Source organism: Callospermophilus lateralis, chromosome 11 (genome assembly GCF_048772815.1).
Source record: "Callospermophilus lateralis isolate mCalLat2 chromosome 11, mCalLat2.hap1, whole genome shotgun sequence".
Classification (NCBI taxonomy): Eukaryota; Metazoa; Chordata; class Mammalia; order Rodentia; family Sciuridae; genus Callospermophilus; species Callospermophilus lateralis.
Genome location: NC_135315.1, coordinates 111,663,732 through 111,684,925, shown reverse-complemented (window position 1 = coordinate 111,684,925; position 21,194 = coordinate 111,663,732). Strand labels below are relative to the sequence as shown.

The following is a 21,194-nucleotide window of genomic DNA, read 5'->3' as shown; positions in this document are numbered from 1 at the left end:
CTGCTTAATAAAATATGCAGAATATGGTATGGTGGTTATGAGACCACAAATGAACCCTCTTATCAAACAATAAGCAGCTTGGAGCTTTGTTATCTCACATTGCAAAAGATTTGAAATTATACTACTATTAGAAATACACACAGGAAGTTTATTATGAGTTTGGATCTCCTATATTTGACTTATAGGGTGTATCTTGTAAGCAATGTTTCCAAATGTAATTCTGAGTCAAAAAAAAAAAATTCTACAGGACTTTGGGAAAGTTAGTTTTTCTCTTTGGATGTCAGTTTTCTCATCAACGAAAATAGAAATATCAAAGCATATACCTCATCAGTTTGCCTTGAGGATAGTGTGAGATAATACTATTGACAAAAAATAATGACTGTGCTTTAATGGATACAAGAAAATATTTTAGCTTGAGCCAAATATGAGTGACCATATCACAGGAACATTGATTCAAGTGACACTGATTGGCATGTTTTCATATACATGGAAGAGGACAGATAAGCTTTTATAGTCACAGAGAAAAAAAAGTCTTAAATAAATATATTTACCAATTTTATTGGTGGAACCGACTGTCTAGGAGGAAGACTACAGCAAGGTGGGGAAATCACAGGTATAGGTTTTATAGCATACTTAACTTTAAGTTTAGTGGAAGCTACAGGTCTGCTAAGCTTAGCAATATATTCTGAGAAGCTCATCTGATAGTTATGAAAATGTCAGGTCAGATACCAAACTTAAGGCACATGGCTATTTAAGTGGCTATGACAGCACAAGATAATTTTGTTTCAGAAGTAGCAGTAAGAATTCATACCATAATATAAAGTATCAGCTATAATAAAGCTGTCAGGATTTTGGTTTTTGACCACACTTCAAAGAAATTTTCTTACTGTAGGAAAGACATATGCCACTCCAAGCAATGTGAGCTTATTGTGTCCATCTAGTATGCCTTGTGGGGAAGGATTTTATTTAGTGCCGGGGATGTAAAATGAGACTATTCTCATTGCCTTGATTTCAGACATTATTCACCTTGCGATGACCAGGGAAGCACCTTTTAATTCCTACCACTTGTTCACCACCTTGTAGTATCAAAGGGAAAAATCAGTGTGGAAATAGGAGAGGAAGGTTTCCTTGATGAGGTGAAGATGGTCCCTTCCTTAAATGGTTATGCTAAATCATAAATTCCTAAATTGACTACATATTTCTAATGGCCTCTCCTTGACGAACCTTATCCTGGAATCTATCTAATTGATTTATTATTCTATTTACTGTCTATTGTTTTAAAATGGAACTCTATCAAAAATATGTCTTTGGATATAAAATGTGAATTATGTTTCCTTAACATCTAGTGCAGCCTTATAGACATTAAGGTACATTGCCTATTTTTCTTAGTGTTGGTGAGAAAAACATCATTCCTATTACACAAGTCTAATTACCTTTAAGAGACACCATAAGAACTCAGAATAATGATGGCATCATTACTGTTATTGCACTCTGAATTCTTAAGTGACCATTGTATTCTCTGTCTTTGGGTCTCTTTCTAGTGCCAAAGCCCTCACTCAAAGGAATTAGATCAGACTATGATTGTGTAGTGGATATGATATCTTTGCATGCTTTCTCATTGGAAAATATATGTCTATTATGACTGTTAACTATAGTGCACATACCATAATTTTAAGGCATGTAATTATGTCAGTTTTAAAGTTCTAGTGTATATGAATAGATCCCAAAACTATTTATGCTATTGTATTTTGCTATGTAGCTCTTTTTTTCAAGCAAAATAAAATGGTTCATTATTTCTTTTTGCTACTTACAACTTCAAAAAAGAATAGAATTTTTAGCTAGTTATGTGTTTGTGACTCTAGATATCATTTGATAAAATAAGTCAAGTGGAAAACTTCCATTTCTTTATGATGATACATCAAATGTGTCCTTATCTCTAAAATCAGTAAGAGGGAGGAAGTACAGAAATCCTCCTACCTTGTTTAACTTTCATGCATCTTTATAACTTATAATAAAGGAACTAGATTTTGATATGTTTATTTTGCAGGAGCCAAGGAGAAATAAATAGCCCTAATGAATGCTTTGACTGTTAATTTACATCTCCTACTTGTAAGTTTCTTTTCCCACCAATGTTTAGAATACACTCATTTATGGGATCTGATGTATTTCTATCTTTAATTCATGAGATTCTGATGGTTTGCTTATTTAAAAATAAGTTGTGAGGTTATGTTCATTTTTACCAGGAAATGATGGCCCATGACTTAATGGTTTCTACATAATCATGGAAAAGTTGACTCTTACAAGAAATTCAGAATAATGAAGAGTTCTTAGCTCAGAACTAAAAAAAAAAAGAGTCATAGTGGATAAAAAGAAACACTGCTTGCAAGAAAACAAAGCAAAGATGTATAGTTACCAGCAAAGCACTGAGTTTTTCAGAAAGACATTATCTAGTACACAGATCTTTAGCAGAGAGAGATTATGGATCAGTATACATTTTTATAGTCATGGTTGAGGAGAAGCTTAAAAATACCTGAAACACAGAAAGTAAAACTATTGAAAAGAAATATAGTACCTTAAATGAGCTACTGTCTTTAAAGTACTTCTTACATGTTAAATATTTAATAAATAATTTTATCTCAAAATGTCAGATGTATTCAGAATTTGGTATGTAGTGTCTATTGTAATTGATGCTTTGAAAAAAATTGACTTCACTTTCTTTAGTATTATTTGAAAACATATCTGTAAATCCAGGCATAACTCATTTTGACTCCCAGGTATGTTATTTAATGTCCATTTGAGATTGGACAAAATTTTCATCATCTGTAAGTTTTAAAGTTCTTCTTTCTAAAAATGACAATAATACCTACCTCATAGATCTGCACAAGGTTTGAATGTGATATGTAAGAACTTATTAAGCAGTTGGGCCAATAATTAACAGCCAAAATATGGCAGCTGTCAATCTCGTTATTATTGTCAAACTCATTATATAAGAAATATGTGGAGAAATGAAGGGGCCCCCTGGACAAATGAGTACTTTGTGCTAGTGCCTCTAAAAAAGACAGCTGCTTCATGTTAAAGCTGAAGTAGTTTTAGTTGGACCTAAAATAAATGCCATAAAATAACATTGGAAAGGTAATGTATTAGAAACAAAATTGGTAGTGCAAGATAAGTCATTGTAAATAAAACACACAGAGAACATGATGTTTCAGTCTGATACTAGAGAATTTACTAATAAATACTTTGGGAAGATAATTTTTCAACTAACATTTAAGTATACTTTGGGAATTTGTTTGTATCTGATTTACATTTCCCCCTGAGTTTGCTATTCCATTGATAACATAATGAGCTGATATCTTCTTCCTTTCATCATTCATTGGAAACAGGACTAATTGAAAAGCTACCCCTGACAGATATCTTAGATGTTTAATTAATTAATGCCTTTAAATTTTGAAGATTCCAAAATGAAAGTGTGGAATCAACTGAACAAATGCAGAAATTGTATATTAATGCTTTCTCAATAAATCCATTTCATTGCAGTTATCATTTTTTAAGCCTACACCAAAATGGCTTAAAATTCTTCTAGAAGCCAAAGCCTTCCCTTCTGATCATGTAAGGATTTCTTCAAATTACATTTGTGCTCTTTCTACTCTTCCTAGAGGGACATGATTTGCCTGACTTGGATGTTTATTCACTAGTCTTTTCTGAATAACCTTACCCTAAAAAGATCTGTCAAATGCTTTTGATTTAAGAATTGTTTATAGATTGTAGATTTATTTGTTTTGTTCAAGTAAAACATGAGGTAAGGGAGGGAAGGATTGAATAGGAACATTGATTTATTAGTTTTTTTTAAAAAGACACTGAAGAAACCGCTGGTCTAAATGAAGTGTGGTTATAAATTTTTTATTAATTCTTGTTGCCTTTTTATGTTATGAGATCAAATCAATACAAACCCCACTGCTTAACCCTTTGGCCATATAAAATTGCAACTTAAACCTGCATTTGCCCCTTCCTTTTCATAGCATAATAGCATAATTTTTCATGCCTTATTATTTTAAAAAACTATTAAGGATTTAAAATATTTCTCATGGTTCACTAAAATGTCATGTAGTATATCTTATCAGCAATTTGGTTGATAAAATTTGATTGTTCCAGACATGTCCACAGAAAAAGGTACATAGCATATTTAACTTTTAGTATTAGAGAAACTTGATTTCTGCATTATATTATGACTGTTAACTACAGTGAACATATCATAATTTTAAGGCATGTAATTATGTCAGAATTATAGCCATTTCTTTACTGAAAGAATCAAACTCTAATATCTTGAGAAAAATCATGCTCCCTGCTATTGTTTGTTCCCAGTCATATCTTATATTCTCAGTAAAGTCAATTCCTATTGTTCTTTCCTTTCACTAACTTACTCATGCTAGGGTAAGCCATTTTTATATCCTCGATTCAACTGTAGCAAGTACATACTGCTCACATTGGTTTTCTACAGATTCAGATTGTGATTTAGATTAGGAGACTTTTGATAGCAAAATCTCTCCTAACTCCAGAAGTCTAAATCACCCCTACATTTCCATTGGGCTATAATTTGTAGTATCTCAGAATGTTCGGATTCCTACTTAAATCAGATTAAGCAGTTTTTTTCTGAAGTATTAGTTATTCACTTTTAACCTTGACTTTGGATTTCATATAATGCTGTTTTCATTGATATTTTATTATTTGTTTTCCAAGTTGTTATGTAAATGTCCTTCTATGCTTCGGGCTTGATTTAATAAATAACTTCTTTTTCCAGTATGCAAGAGAGTCACAGCTTCAACTTCACGGACTTCATGTTAAAAGAAGTATGCGGATAATAAAGCCATGAGAGGTATATGAGAAAGAAAGAAATATTCATCATGCTTCAATTCACTATTGATTTTTTTTTATTCATTTTCCTCAAAAGTTTATTATCTTCATTACTGTAATGGAAATTTCAAGAAAGTACAAAAGACTCATACTTCTCTTACTGTCAGCTCATTTTGTTTTAAATAGTGAATAACTCAGAATTGTATTTATTTTTATATTTTACGTGCTACCCATTTGGTAAGCAAACAATCTTCTATTTATGTTACTGGAGTCTACAGAGTGTACAAGGAAATGGGATGAAGATGGTAAATTGGGTGTACCTTTTTTAATTTTAAATTTTATTGCCCTTGGGGGCCATTAATATCAGGTAAAAGACCAGTGGTATTTGTTGAATTTAAATAGTGATTATCTTTCCTGGCCCTTAATAATCTAAGTATCAAATATTGTCCATTGTCTTTAGACAAAGGAGAAAGGATGAGGTATACTTGGAAAATCTTGGATTTTACAGCCTGACTGACATACCCAGTAGAATCCCACCTCTCCAACATAGTAGGTGTGTGACTTTACTAAAGTTATTTATCTGAGACTCATTTATATTCAAACAGGTAACAAAAGATACATTTGATACAACTTAACCATATCTTCAAGGTCAAAACTCTCTGGTGTATTTCAACTTAAGAGAAGTGTAAGGCCAAGTTGTACACATTTGACATATAAACCCCTGCAGCTTCTATAATTTGGCACCAAGAAAGTCACACAGAATGATTAATAGGTTTCACATATGATGCTCCCAGGCTACTAAGCCAATGTTTGAACAATTACTTTCTTCAGCCCAGAATTACTGTGAAGAAATTAAAGACCTGCTCTCTTCTCTTCTACTTGCCAACAAGCAGTAAATTAATGGAATGAAAAGTTCTTGCACCACTGAGAGGATATCTGTTTCACACATCCTTCATGAATTGCATATTTCTTGCATAAATGATAGAGTTACTATCAGAGGCTTTAGTTGGAAGTGCCCAGCAGTTTGAAGTCTTATGAGTTAATTGTAATCTTGAGACTCATCTTTTAGCATTACTAGATGATAACAAGTTAGCATGAATGAGGGACATGTCTTATCATGGAAAACAGTTTTTCTTATTTGCTTATTGCTGCTTCTTTAAAGAAATAACTCATGAACTAATTTATATAGTACTTTCCATTACTCTTTCTTCTTAAAATTGTGGTTGTTAAACCTTATTTGATTTTTTAAAGAATAAAGAGTTTTGCGACTGGGGTTGTAACTCAGAGGAACAGCACTTGCCTTGCATTAGTGAAGCACTGGGTTTGATCCTCAGCAGCACATAAATATAAAATAAAGATATTGTGTTCACCTATAACTAAAAAATAAATATTAAAAAAGAATAAAGAGTTTGAATAACCAAATTTTTATTTTTATAACTTAGATTTTTTTCTAATAACTACTGAAATGCTTTATAGCATATAAATACATTTCATTTAATTATGAGATTTCAATATCTATCATACTCCCATTTTATAGAGATTCCAGTCTTTTTGTAGTAGAGAGTATATTACACACACACACACACACACACACACACACACACACACACAGTTAACAGGTAAGACATTTGACAAATAGCAATAATTATAAAAACTTAAAAGTAAATGGAAGGATCCAGCACAGTGGCACATGCCTATAAAATCCCAGCAGCTCAGTAAACTGTGGCAGAAAGATCATGAGTTTAAAGCCAGCCTCAGCAACTTAGCAGGACTCTGTCTCAAAATAAAGTACAAATATGGCTGGGGATGTGGCTTGATGGTTAAGTGCCTCTGGGTTTAATCCTTGGTATGATCAATCAATAAAAATAAAATAAAATAAAATAAATTTTATTAATGAGTTTTCCTCCAATATTAATATAATTAGTCTACATTGACTTAAAAAGAAGTCAGATTTAGCACTGCACAAAACTGATAAAAACTTGGTGTATATCTCAATTGTTAGGCTACAAGTATTGAACTGATTTCATTCAGCTCAAGTTGTTTACAAGTCTAAATATAGATTCATTCATATTTTTTACTAAGTAATCATCATTAGTTATAAGGTGATATACTAATTATTTGTAAATTATTTTTCTTTATGTTTGGGTCAGTATCTTTCAATATGGAGAATATTTTACTCTTAAGTTAGAAATATTAGGTACTATTCAGATGAAAGATACGCAAGTGATGCTTTTTGGGAAAATAGTATATTGACAAATGCAATATTAATTTCCAACAGATTTCTCTTGCTATATGATATTCGATGGGATTGCACTTTTGAGTGTTTTATTGGATGGGTGTGATGAGAAAACAACCAATAGGTATACAAATAGTAAAGATTAACCTAAAACTTGAAGAACAAATAAGCAAGTATACTATTGTAATGACTTGTACTTTAAAAAAAAATACTTCTATTTTATTATAATTTCTTTTTAAATTGTCATTTCTTATAGAAAAAAGTTCAAATTCTGCTCATTATTAAGGTTTTGAAGAGCATTAATGCAGTGGAAAATTTTCACCTTTAGTTTTCCTTATGGTGAGACAGTTCATGCTGAAATTATAAATATGTGATAAGAGTATTATTGTCAATATTATGTAACTTATACCTAACTTGACTTAGAGAGAAGAAATATTAAGGATGGAGGATATTCTTGAAGTAATTGAGAAGGAAGGAGACTCTATTGCAGTGATCTTGTTCAGCAGGCTGCATTTTTACACTGGACAGCTCTTCGATATGCCTGCCATTACAAAAGCTGGACAAGCAAAGGTATGCACATTATTTTTTCCTTCCAGCTCACCCAGCCATTGCTTCACCTGCACTTCTAGTGAAGTACCTTGGTTTCTGGCACTGTGAATTTATTATAAGGAGTTTTTTTCTTTAAAAAAAGAGGAAGGCTGGTATAAATTTTTAAAAAATGCACTCTGTTCTTTTTTTGCTTTCGATGTCTCTATTTAAAAAGCCAAGTTTTGCATGTCTGTGATCTGCTTCACTTAGGAACAGCTGCTGTCTGAAGTCTGCTTCTAGTGAGCAGCACAGGCAAGCTCCCCACAGCTGATGTCACTGGTATTCATCTGCTCAGATAGCAGGAAGCAGAGCAAACACCCAGCCTTGTAACTCCATGTGAGGACTGATCGATCTTTGCCTTGATACTTTGCCATTCTGTAATTCATCCTAAATATAAATTGGTTCTCATTTAACCCTACATACATAAAGATGGAGAAATGTAGGATCAAACTTTATCATGAAATTGAGTATTCACTCAAGGTACTTAGGAAGGCCATTTAATTTCTACGAATCTCAAGAATTTTTTTTTCCTTTTACATTACTACATTAAACTTAAATTTTTGACCACTTCTAAATTGTGTCTTTTTTGTAAATAAGTGTTTACCCAGAGTTCTTCTGGTGTTTATCTCCCTAACAAAATAAATAAATAAATAAATAAATAAATAAATAAAGGGAGTAAGATTCAATGCTCATAATTTACATTTAAAATTCTAAAGTAAGAATTCTATTTGATTCACCATGTATTTAAAAAGATGACAATGGAATTTTATTCTGGACATTAATAAGTTATGGAATTCATATATATGTTAAGTCTAGTTAATATATTCAGTTATTGAAGCTAATGAGTGGAACTAATGAAAAGAAATTTAGCACTGTTATCAGCAGTCTCTAGGAATCCCCAACCAGGAGTTCCAACTGGTTTGATGGATAACTGTGAAAGTGGTGCAGTACAAAAGATATAAAGATAATGTATTCTTAGTTTAGACATTAAATGTTAAGCACCAAAATAAAGGGAGGCCAATAAAAAACATCATATTTTAAAATGTTATGCAAATAATCACAAGTCTTTGATTCTTAGTATATATACATCCACGTGTTATTAAACTTCCTAAATATGAGACAGAAAGAAAGAAAGGCAATGGATTTTTGCATCATCACACTGTCTAATGTTCAAATCCTGGCTAGGTCATTTAATTATTATATGATAAAGTCAAGTTTCTTGACTTTTCTGAGTCTCTATTTTTAAAAATACTAATCTGAGATAGCATCTACTTCAAATTCAGTATGCAAATATAGAGTACAAAACACCTCTTTTCTATACCAACTAAATGTATATACACCTCATTGTTCTGTGCCTTCCTATCCCTAATGATTTAATTACTACTCATCAACTCAACTACTACTACTACTGCAAGAAAGCTCTAGTCTACTCTTAGAGCAGAAAACTGTCACCCACGCTCATGTACCTGCTACACCTGGATGTCCTATTCTATATGCACCTTGAGATCAGCTTGGTTCAAATAGATTTGTCTCCCACAAAATGTTCCTACTGTTTGATATTACCATTCAGCTACACCTTCAGATTCATCTCATCCCTCCTGTCATTAATCACTCACTTTTTAATTCCACTCTTAGAGTCTGTCTTTCCCTTCATCTTTCTGAATCAGGTAGGAAGCATTTCAGCTGCAGTAAACAACATCCCAACAAAATCAACCAAAAAAGAAGGAATTCCTTTTCTAACCACAGAAGACTTGAGGCTGTAGTCTGACTGGCATCTCCAGACTTCTCTTCAGTTTTCTCACACTTTTCACATTACAGTCCTAAGGTGGAGTTGTCCCAAATCCAAACATCTTATTTCTATTTAATAAAAAGAGAAGAAAGAAGGGAGAAGTATCAGTGCAGCCACTTCATCTGTCCCTTTCATCTGAAGTGCTAAAGCTTTCCCAGAAAAACCTAGCAAATTCCTTCTTGTGACTCACTGCCTTCTGAAGTGGCAGCTAAAAAAGAACATGGGTGAAGAAAGAGTTCACATTTATAGCCCCATAGGAGAGAAGGACTAGGAAAAAGTGGTTGGAAAAAAATTTGGGCTTGATAAGGCACAATGTTTCCCATTTGTGCAGCCGCAGGATCTCATGGTTTCTAACTGGGTCATGTGGCACTTTCTATTTGAGTGCAAACATCTGTTAGACTCAACCACAAGCTTTATTTGTTTATTTATTTATTTATTTATTTATTTATTTATTTATTTATTTATTTATTTATTTATATTATGGCGCTGGGGATTGAATCCACAGGTGTTTTGCATCTGAGCTATATCCCAAGTATTTTTTCCCCCCTTTGAGACAGGGTCTTGCTAAGTTGCTGACACTAGCCTTAAACTTGCAATCTTTCTGCCTCAGCGGCTGAGTTACTGGAACTATAGGCATGTGCCACTGCTCATGGCTCAGCTATTTAAATTATTAATGAATAATAATCACAGTCATGGCCCAATCAGTCTGGAAAAAAATTAATAAATAAAGCACTGGGTACAGTGACATGTACCTCTTGTTCTAGCTACTTGGATAGCTAAAGAAGGAGGATCACTTGATCCCAAAAATTTGTGGTCAGCAAATCTCTCTTAAAGAAAAATAAAAAAGGCAGCAGCAGAATATAAGTGAAGACATTATTATTAAGGTATTTTAGTAAAATCAAAGACACCCAGGTAACATTCATATAACCTTCACATATAAACATTAGCCTCAATGAACCATCTAATTCAGGGAAAATATAATTTTTTTCTTGAACAATTTTGAAATTCTTCTAGGAGATAAATAAATGACTGATCAAACTTTTGACAGAAAGCTTGGCTATTATCTTTCCAGGTCTAAAAATAAGGAGTGAGCTCTCATGAACTATTATTATAGAAGAGTATCAAAAATATTTGCATATGATATCATGTGAGCAAAGAATTGACTAGGAAAAATTATTATCAAACACAACTGTATATAAATATAATAAGAATTGGCATGGTTTATGGATTTCTATTCATAATAAATTAACCTTGCTGGGCAAGATGTCACATGCATGTAATCCCTGAGACTCCAGAGATTGAGGTAGGAAAATCAAAATATTGAGTTCAACCCAAGCAATTTAGCAACAAACTGCTCCGTGGCACATAACTATAATCCCAACTTCAACTACTCAGGAGGCTGAGGCAGGAGATTGTAAATTGGAGACAAGCCTCAGCAATTTAGTGGGATCCTGTCTCTCTCTCTCTCTCTCTCTCTCTCTCTAAGTGAAGATAACCTCAACATTTTATTAGCGTAATGAAACAATGAAGTTTAGAACTGGATCACTTGGCCTTTTGTCATCTTATCTTTTCCCAGTTCCAAATGCTTGTATCTCTTAATAGCCAGCATTCTCTTAGATCTGCACTTAGGCTCAACACAGTCAAGCCTCAATACAACCTTCTTTGTAGTTTAGCTTTTTGCCACTCTGTTTCCTGTCATATGCCATTTTCCCTTGTGCATACAGATAATTCTTGCCCTTCTTGTACTGTGTCACTTTATGACCTTGGCATTCACTACATTTCTTATAGAACATCCAGTGGATCTTAGGAATGTTCACCATATTTGCAGGAGTCTTATTGGCAAGGAAAATAAAAGAAAGACCCTGTCTCAAAATAACAAGAAAAAAGGGCTGAGAATGTAACTTAATGACAGAACATCTCTTGCTTCAATCCCTAGTATTCCAAGAAATGAAAAGAGAAGATGTATAATAAATTACCCATGGCCTTGAACTCATCCATGCAGGAGTCAAACATCAATAACCTGAAATATGTTAGGGAGGCTCAGTCCCCAAGAACCTAAGTTTTTGAAGATATTGCTAAGAAGTTTTCAGCAGGTGTTTTATTTAAGATTTGACTAAATGAACCATGGGAGAAAGAATGATTAATTCTCCATGGAAGAGAAACATGGAATCCAGATGTTGTTTTAGGATTACAGATATGGGGAAAATCAAGCCTCTTAGTTGTCAATCAGAATTTGTGATTTTGCAACCACTTTCTTCAGTGCTATCAAGGATAACTGTTTCTCTTTATCAAGCTTAATAACATCTAATTTCAGTATCTCCCAAAGAAGATATTACATATAGAGTTTCTGTAAATGATGAGTATTTTATTAAAAAAATTAGTTTCTTAAGGGCCAGGATATTTTCTCTAGTATTCCAGTTTTCATACCACTTAACAAATAAAGGAAGGCTAAGTCTATGTTAAGCTGAAAAATTGAAAGTGTTTCAATATGAAATGTATACATCATTTGATGTATGATAGTTGAATTTCCTACAACTCATCTGATTTTTTTTCACTTACTTCTTTAAGAATGGAAAAGGAGGCTCTGTGTCATAGCAATCAAAAGGAAATTCCAAATGATCTTAAATGGGAAAATAAAATCCACAATAAAATATGAGAGATTTCTCCAATAGAATTCCTCACACTCTAATTCTTTCACTAAATTATTTAGGCAACAAGATTAGGCAAAAGTTAGTTGAGTTGAGGAGAACATATCTTCCCAGCAAATAATTTGTCCTAAGGAAAGTAGCATAAAAAGAAGAAACTATCTTATTGTCTTTAAAAACTGTTTTTAAGTGGACAAATTTAAGAGAGAGATCTTCAAGAATTATCCCATAGACTTTCATGCAATATTGTCAAGTTTGACGTAAATTAAATATTAAAAAAAACAGATTAGGTTGAGGAATTGATTTTTGAGAATGATAAAGTAATAAGTAGAAAAAATATTTTATGGGGAGAGTATACTTTGATCTCACACTTAATGGGACTGTCTCCATACATAACTATGGATACCATCTATATAATTATCATGGGTAGATTAAGTAGGTGCTTTAAATCTACTTTATAATGAAACTGACCCACATTAATAATTAAATGTTAAAAGTCATCATGCATCTGAAAAGTCAGCTATGCTTTCTTAGGAGGGCTGCAATAGGTTAAATACATGTCCTGGTTGAATTTCCTAGAACTCACCTATCCCAGCTGATTACCATCACTCTTCCACTTGTGCCACTCTTGTGGCATAAATATTCAAATCTTTGTGATTTTGCATATATCTAAATTGTCAATATCATATTTCCCACTGCTTTTCTTTACATAATTTGTCACATAATTTGTGTATCATCAAAGCCAGACCCTGGGAATGTCACCCATACACACAGGGAATGTCCAGATAAGAGACCTTCTGCCTCCATGTTTTGTATTTGTGTATTTGTGTGTCTTTGTTTATGAGCAACAAAACAAAAGCATGAAAAACAAATAGAGAGATGACAAAACAAAAGCATGAAATATATGTTTGTTTTTCATGCTTATATTGTGGCAGTCTTGCAGTAAAGGGCAAAGTGAAGTATATTTTACAGGCCCAACTCGTATTTTACTTGAATGACTCTTGTAAAAATCTGAATGTGAAACACTTGACCTTCATTATTAAAATTTTCTTACTCCTATGTGCCAAGATGAATTTATCTTCCTGTTGGACTTCCATAGCATGATGGAAAATGTCTCGCTGACTACCTTTTGCATTGCCTTATAATTATGGATGTGCCTATGTTAACTCTCCAATTTAGAAAGCTAAATTGTCTGTAGACGGTTCAGTGACTGATTAAGGATGAACCCTGAGAACCTCACAGACTCCTGACAGTGCTTTGTCCACAATGATTTTTCTTTAAACACGTACCTGTACCTTTTAGGCCAGCAAATGGTTAAGAGTATGTATATCAGCAAAAGTGTTGGTCAGGCTAATTTGATGGATCACAGTTTTCCAAAAACAAAATAAAATGAAACAAACAAAACAAAAATAGCAGAACTGTGTTCATTAAATATATTTTGAAATTTCTGCAGAATGGTTTATATGGCTACTTATTCTGAAACGTGAGATACTTTTTGTAAATTTCTTCAAATTCCATTTGTATTCTTTGACTCAGTTAGGACATAATGATTTTTTTAAGTCATTAAAAATTAAGTGAACTAAATTATGCTCGGAAAATTACCTTAAGTTATTTCCCCATTTTGGACCTCTGAAATAAAACAAACTATTTTGTGTGAGGTCCTTCACAGGCTAGAAAAAGCCTGTAGAAGAGAATAATCAAATAGTCCTATAGAAATTGTTTTCTTTTCCTCTTTTTTCTACTTCTAAGTATAATTTTAAGGTCTGAAGACTGGTTTGCTTTACTTTCTTGTGTGTGTGTGTGTGTGTGTGTGTGTGTGTCTGACTATGGATTGTACCCACTAAACTACATTCCCCAGGCCTTTTTTTTTTCCTTTTATTTGCATTTATTTTTTGTTGAATTTATTCCCATGCCATAAGTTTTTGTTTCTTTAGCTTCTTCTGGGATATCTTTTTCTTCTGTGCAACCTCCTCTTCTGGTTTAGGAACAATTTGTTCCTTTTCAGTGAGGATCATCTCAATGTGGCAGGAGGAACTCATGTATGGGTTAATTCGACCATGAGCTCTGTAAGTACGACGACTCATCTTGGGTGCTTTGTTCACCTGGATATATTCAATGACCAGAGAATCTACGTCTAAACCCTTAAGTTCAGCATTACTCTCTGCATTTTTAAGCATGTGCAGCAAAAATTCAGCACTCTTTTTGGGCCACCGGCCCTGTGTCCAGCCCCACTGTTTGGCCTGGGCACACCTCCCAACTCCACCATTGTAACGCCGGAATGGCACACATTGCTTCTTTAATGTGACATCTTTCAGGTATTTGGTGGCTTTTCGGATATGCATACCCTTGATGGCTTGGGCAGTTTCACGGGTGTTCTTAAAGTGAACACGAAGATTTGAGCCTCTTGATTTGCATGATTTTGTGGGGTTTTCGGGGTCAAGAGAGTAGCGGACCATTTTCACAGATCACCTCAGGCCGCTTACAGGAAGAGGAAGAGCGGTGGCTTCTGGGAGAATTCATGAAAACTCCTCCCCAGACCTTTTTTTAAAATTACTTTATTGTTTGGAGACAGGAGCTCACTAAATTGCCTAGGCTAGCCCCAAACTTACAATCCTCCTGCCTCACCTCCAGAGTTTCTGGGATTATAAGTATGAGCCACTTCATACAGCTGGTTTTTCTTTCCAGGTCTCCCAAAACCTCTATTCTTACTCTCCACACAGCTATTATCTCTGTCTCATTTCTTCTCAATTTACACATTAAATTTCAGTAAGAAAGTGTTCCCCTTCTCTCCTTCTCTCACTTCCTATTTCTGAATTTGCCAGTCTCATCAATATCTCCCTTCCCTTTCTTTCTCTTTCCTTAATTCATTCCTCCTTTCTTCTCTCCCTCCCTCCCTCAGTCACTCCCTCTTACATGGAACCCAGGCCCTTATGCCAGCTAGGCAAGTGCTCTGCTACTGAGCCATATTCCCACCCTCAATATCTACACTTTAAAAATAGAACTAAAATGAAGATCTATTTCTGAAATCATACATTGTACAAATGGCAATAATATTAGCTATTGCTAATAGCCTACAGAGCTGCAGACACTTGACATGTGCCACACTACACTTATATTTTCCAGCAACTTTAATAGTCAACAGCCTTCACTATGTCTCAGCAGAGACAACTGAGCATGAGTGAGGTGAAGCACTTTTGCTTGGCAACTTAACCAGCCAGTGAAACCTGGAACTGGCATCTACTGATGCTGATGCCCAAGTTCTTTGCATTGACTGGGAGAGAACTTTCCCCTGCATTGTCTCCTTTTATATATGCAAATTAATCATGTAATGGCAAAGAGTATTTATAAAAGTCAAAGAAAAAAATATGTAACACCCTCCATTTTTTCTTACTTTTTTTTTTTTAAATTGGAGACCTCTCTCTCTATAGTTGATGTAATTATTGCTTTTAAAAAGATGGAAAATATAGGGAATGAGAAAAAAAATTCTGCCTTTAAAAAGCACAGATTCTGACTGATGAGATACATAGAAAATTTCTTCAAACACTGCTTTAAAGAAAGATCCACTAATGTGTCTTAGTTTAACACAACAGAAATTATAGTTATGCATGTTCAGATTCATTTATCCTTATGACTGGTCCAAAACCACATCCTCTGAATTGGCTCAAGGAGATACATTCCCACTGAGGTTCAAAACCTGTTATTTCCTTTTGGCGGCATCTTTTCTCATAATTAGGGAACATAACGTAACGTTGGTGCCAGATTGTTCCATATCAATTTTTCCCGCAGTGTAACTGACTAGTTATGTACATCTCATTACTGGTAAACTCCTAAAAATCAAATAATCTCTTAGATTACATGTATTAATTTCAAAAATATGCAAAAGTACCCTTTTGACAAATAAATTGAGCCCAGAAAGTTCTCCAGAAATTGTGATAGCTTGGCCACCTTCAACATCTGAGTCAAAGTCTACCATCCTCATTCATGAATCCAGGGCTTTCATCCAAAGTCAAGGTCCCTGACTTGCTTTTGTCCTCTCTTTTCTTTCCAACATCTTATGCCCTGTTGATTTATTTTTCAACAAGAAACTTCCATCATATTTTCCTTTATGGTAACTATAGCAATAAGTTACTGCACCTTATAAAAATATCAAGGATGGCTTGATATAGATGAATGTAGTTTGATAAGAAATAAAATCTTAATACTATGTTACTCTAATATTTTGTTAATGTAATTTGCACAGGTTGACAAATAAGTGCCTACTTCAGGAAGAATTTCATTTTTATTTTTTAGCTTATCCTTGAATACAGCCAGAGTTTTTAAATCACCAGGTTAAAATGTTTATTCTCACTTTGCTCTGATTCCAAGTTATAGGTAATATTTTTTTAATACAACAAGTCCCTTGATTTCTGTGCAGATTTCTATTTACACTTTTTTATGACAGACTTTTTAATTCCAATTGCTCTTTTTTTTATTTCTTATGTTTAAAATCAAACTTTCTGGAAAATCCCAAGTATATTCACAGCAGCTAACTCCTTAACATGAACCCATGAGTGTGTGTAAATGACCATTGTTCACTTTATAAAGTCCTGTTGTCTCCTCTGTTAGCACATGCTAAGTGATATCAATCAGCAGCTCAAGGACAAAGGATTTTCTAGTCAACTTATTGTGTATAATGTTTGTAATATTTCTCAATACACAAGATATACATTTAAAGTTACTAGACCTTAATCTATTTTTTTTAATGGCAAGGGGTATCACTGGGAGGCATCCTCAGCCTTTTTATTTTTGATTTTTGAGAGAGAGATTTGCTAAATTGCCCATGTTGACCTGGAACTTGTGATCTTCCTGCCTCAGCCTTCTGCGTAGCTGGGATTAAAGATATGCCTAACTTTACCTGGCTATCACATCTTACTCTTAGAGTAATTCATCAAAAGTATTAAGATGAAATTTTGTCAGCTGTCCTAGTTTACCTTGTTGCTATTTCTGTTTGCTCCTGAACTTCATTACAAACATTTAAAATTATCACATTGTGGGATTCCTGGATAAAATGCTGTGTGGATTATTTTTTCTGCAATGTATGTTATGATATACTTTTTTTTTTTGGTCTCATGTATTATCTATAAGAGCTTTAGGACTAATATAACCAAGTAGCATGAGAGCTCTGCCTTGCAGAAAATTACCCTTTGATTCTGGCTGCCATGCTGTTTGGTTTCTAAAGTCTTCTTGGAGCTCCACGTGAAAGATTGTATCTTGTCTCTTTCCCTTGGTATGTTTATTTCATTCTGTATTGTTTTCTATTTTAATAGGGAAGACTTCCTATTCTTACTGAGTTATTGGCATAAATAAGTAAAGGCTGAACATAAAGCACTAAAAAGTAGCAGAAAACAGTATCTTCTATTTCCAAACTAATTTTTGGAAAGAAATTGTGACCCATATAACACATTGATTTTTAGTACAGAATGAACCTAATACAAAATAATACTTAGTTGCTTCTTATAAACAGAGTCAGAAGAAAAGGAAAAAGAACAGGGATTTTTGAAAGCACTGATATATGAAGTCTGCATGAAAGGAAGTACTTTAATTCACTCAGAAATGAGATATTTAAAGAGCTGCTAGAAGCCCTCTTACCCAAATTGACTGTTTTTGTTTTTAACATAGCATCTATGTACACTTTTTAACCATAACACTTGAATGTATTTTGAAAAGTTAAATGCTCTTTCTGATAAGAAACCTTATGTCCTACTCTTCATTTCTTGCTAACATCATCCAGCAAATCCCTAATTGTGGACTTCTTAGGGAAGTCCTAATATCATAGTTGACTAGCCAAAGGTGTATTATTGTTAATACACCGTTTGTCTACTCATTTATATAGAGTCAATCAGCATGTCAAGTGCTCACTCACACACTTCCCTATAACATCCCCACCCCCACCCCCCGCCCAGTGCTGGAGGTTGATCCAAGGGTTTTGCACAAGCTAAGAGTTCTCTTTTGTGTATTTTTATTTTGAGACAGAGCCTCATTAAGTTGCCCAGGATGGCTTCAAACCTGCAATTCTTCTATCTCAGCCTCCTGAGTAGCTGGGTTATAGTTGTACACCACATATCTGGTTTCCCTATAATTTGGAAAAAAGTTATAAATAATATTGGAAAAAAACATTACCTTAAATTTTCCATCACACCCTTTCTTCTTAAAATAATATTTTTAAAATTTATATCAGTGTAGTCCTATCATTATTTCCTATTGCTTTTGTATAAGCAAAAGAATACCTAAAGACTTTGCTCGTGGTATGATGTAGAAGCTGCAGTCTCAGTCATAAGAAGGTCACATAGGAGTACCATCTAGTGGAAATTAATAGCATCCAAGGGACTATGGGGAAACTGGAATTCACCCACCATAAAGTTAGTGAAACTGATGAGGGGACTATCACATCCACTGTTGTCTGAGCAGTGTCTAGCAGTGTACGTTCAGTGACTGAATTTATGAATAGCCATAGGCATGCCTTACAGGCACCTCCCAGGGACTACAGGGCTACAATAATGGGTGGTTAATTAAGTGGTTTGGACAAAGGCTATTTACCTACTTTAATATTTTGTTTTTTCAAGAATCCACAAGCATACCAGAGCATATTTACCCTTATAATTAAATCTGCCACTTATTAATGGTCTTTAGAATTCAGAGAAGTTTTTAAGGTGAAAAATAAAATTAACTGAATAATAACAGTCAAGAGTCAATTTGTTACAGAATTTGTAAAATTATCCAAACTTTAATACCTTTTAAAAACTGTCAGCTACACCATTTCGTATTTTATTTTAATAAATAGAAAAATAATGAGTCAAAATTGAGAGGAAATGTATAAGGTCTTCCCCTAGAAAGTTTAGCCCAATCCATATGTATCATAGTACTCAACTGGTTAGAAGAAACCTTGGTGCTGCAATAAGGAAGATGGCAAGAGCAAAGCACGTGTGTGATTCTTTATTTAGGGGGATTTTGAACATATTTTTAACTACTCTTTTGCCCAAGATACTTTATTTTAAAAGAAGCCACATCTGAACAAGTAATGTATATAATAAAATAGCATCAGAAAGACAGAATCTCAAAGAATATTTTATTGGGGGTGGGGGTACTCAACCACTGAGCCACATCCCCAGCCCCCTTTTTTTGTATTTTATTTAGAGATAGGGCCTCACTGAGTTGCTTAGTGCTTCACCATTGCTGAGGCTGGCTTCAAACTTGCTATCCTCTTGTCTCAGCCTTCCAAGCCCCTGGGATTACAGGTGAGTGCCACCATGCAGCCTCAGATTATCTTCTTTTAAAGTTTAACATCAGTTGAAAGACTATCTGTTGACAACTGCATGTCTTTATTAATTGCCAGCTGGCTGGGCTGGCAAGATGAGCTGGGTTCAAAGGAGCTGGATGCAGAAAAGAATCCACGCAAAACACGAACATGAGTTTCTAAGGACAGGGTAGGACTGCTCAGTTACCCCAAGGGTCAGCTCCACTCTGGGCAGTGCTGGAAAGAACAATAAAGCAAACCCCCAGCCCCTAAACCCCCTATTCATTTTGTAGAAGACATTTGATAGAATATCCCACCCAAAAAAGGCAAGGGGTAGAGTTTCAAAGGGTGGAGTCTTGCTTGGTGATGTTATGTTGTCAGCAGATTGACTGACATCTTGGCAAGTCACACCCATCTCAGGTGCTGTGTGGGATCACGGTAGAACTAGAGGAAAGGCATTTGCATTACACAGCCCAATGAGCGTGCAATGCCAAACTGTCCCCTCATATGCTCAAACGCACATAGTTCACACACACACAGCCCATGGATGGCTCACAATGGCTCACATTTATTTGTTCATTCATTTACCTATTTTTCAATACTTTGGGTACATATTGTGCAAAAGTAGGAGGTAATGAGATTATAAAATGCTGCAAGAGAGGTAAACAAACAGAGCTCTAGGATGACAGATAGGAGAGAGATGGCAAAAGAACTGCCCCGTAGAAATTATCTTGTGAACAATATCTGAGTTAGGCAGGTGTGTGTCTTAGGTCATTTTCTGTGAAAACTATAGACTGGGTAGTTTATAAGGAATAGAGCTTTATTCAACTCATGATTCTTGCAGGCTGGGAAGTCCAAGAGCAAGTCACTGGCACCTGCTGACAACCTTCTTTCTGCACCATAGCATAGTGGAGGGCATCACATGACAATGCAGAGCAAGTGTGCCAGTTTTGGTGTCTCTTCTTCTCTTTAGAGTGGCTGTAATGCAATCACGAGGGCCTCATTCTCCTGACCTTCTCAAATTATAGTCACCACCAAAGGCTTCACCTCCAAATATCATTAATTTGAATTTGGGATTGAGTTCCCAACACATATAGTCGTTGTAGACATTCAAAACATAGTACCTAGCAAATGAGAAAAAAGAAGCCACATTTGCAAATTAAGGGAGAGTGGTGTGGGGACTCTGAGGCAAAAGAGCTAGAAGAGACCAGGATTTAAGAGTATAAAGAGCCATACCAAGGATTTTGAGTTTTATTTAGAACATAATGCAGGCACTTTCTTGGAATCTGGGAATCCTTTCTATTCAAATGTGTGAATTAGAGAGTTGCTTAGAATAAGACAGGTTGTGAGTTTACAGATTAGTTGAAAAATTACTGCAATTGTTTAGGGATTGACTATAAAGTGTGATAATGTGTTGACTGAACACTTCTATGTTATTATGGGTTGCATTGATGTGAGTATAAACACCTATGGGTAATTATAAATAAAAATGAGTTGATAAATATTTTTATTTTAAAAATTGCATAAAGGAGGAAATCAAGTGCAGAGTATCTGTTTGTGGCTATGTACACAGTGTAACTACTCTTACAGGTAGAATAATGAAAATATCTACCAGGATGACTGTAGTTTGGGAGTCATTCAGTTTTATTCTTTATTTTTAAGATGCTGCCATCTAGTGACACTTTTGTAAAATCACTTTGTGGTAATCTCAAGTTTGCATCTTCCAATCTTTTCTTCCAAACAGTCCCATTTTAATAATTCATGCTTTCTGCCATCCATACGAAAAGAACTATACATGCATTAAAACATATT

At 34.4% G+C, this 21,194-nt stretch overlaps 2 pseudogenes; one reads left to right on the top strand and one right to left on the bottom strand.

Annotated features, from left to right (window-relative positions):
- Window positions 1-21,194, top strand: part of LOC143410764 (kynureninase-like) — a 195,965-nt pseudogene that overhangs the window by 168,317 nt on the left and 6,454 nt on the right.
- LOC143409719 (large ribosomal subunit protein eL42-like) lies at window positions 10,996-11,284 on the bottom strand (annotated as a pseudogene).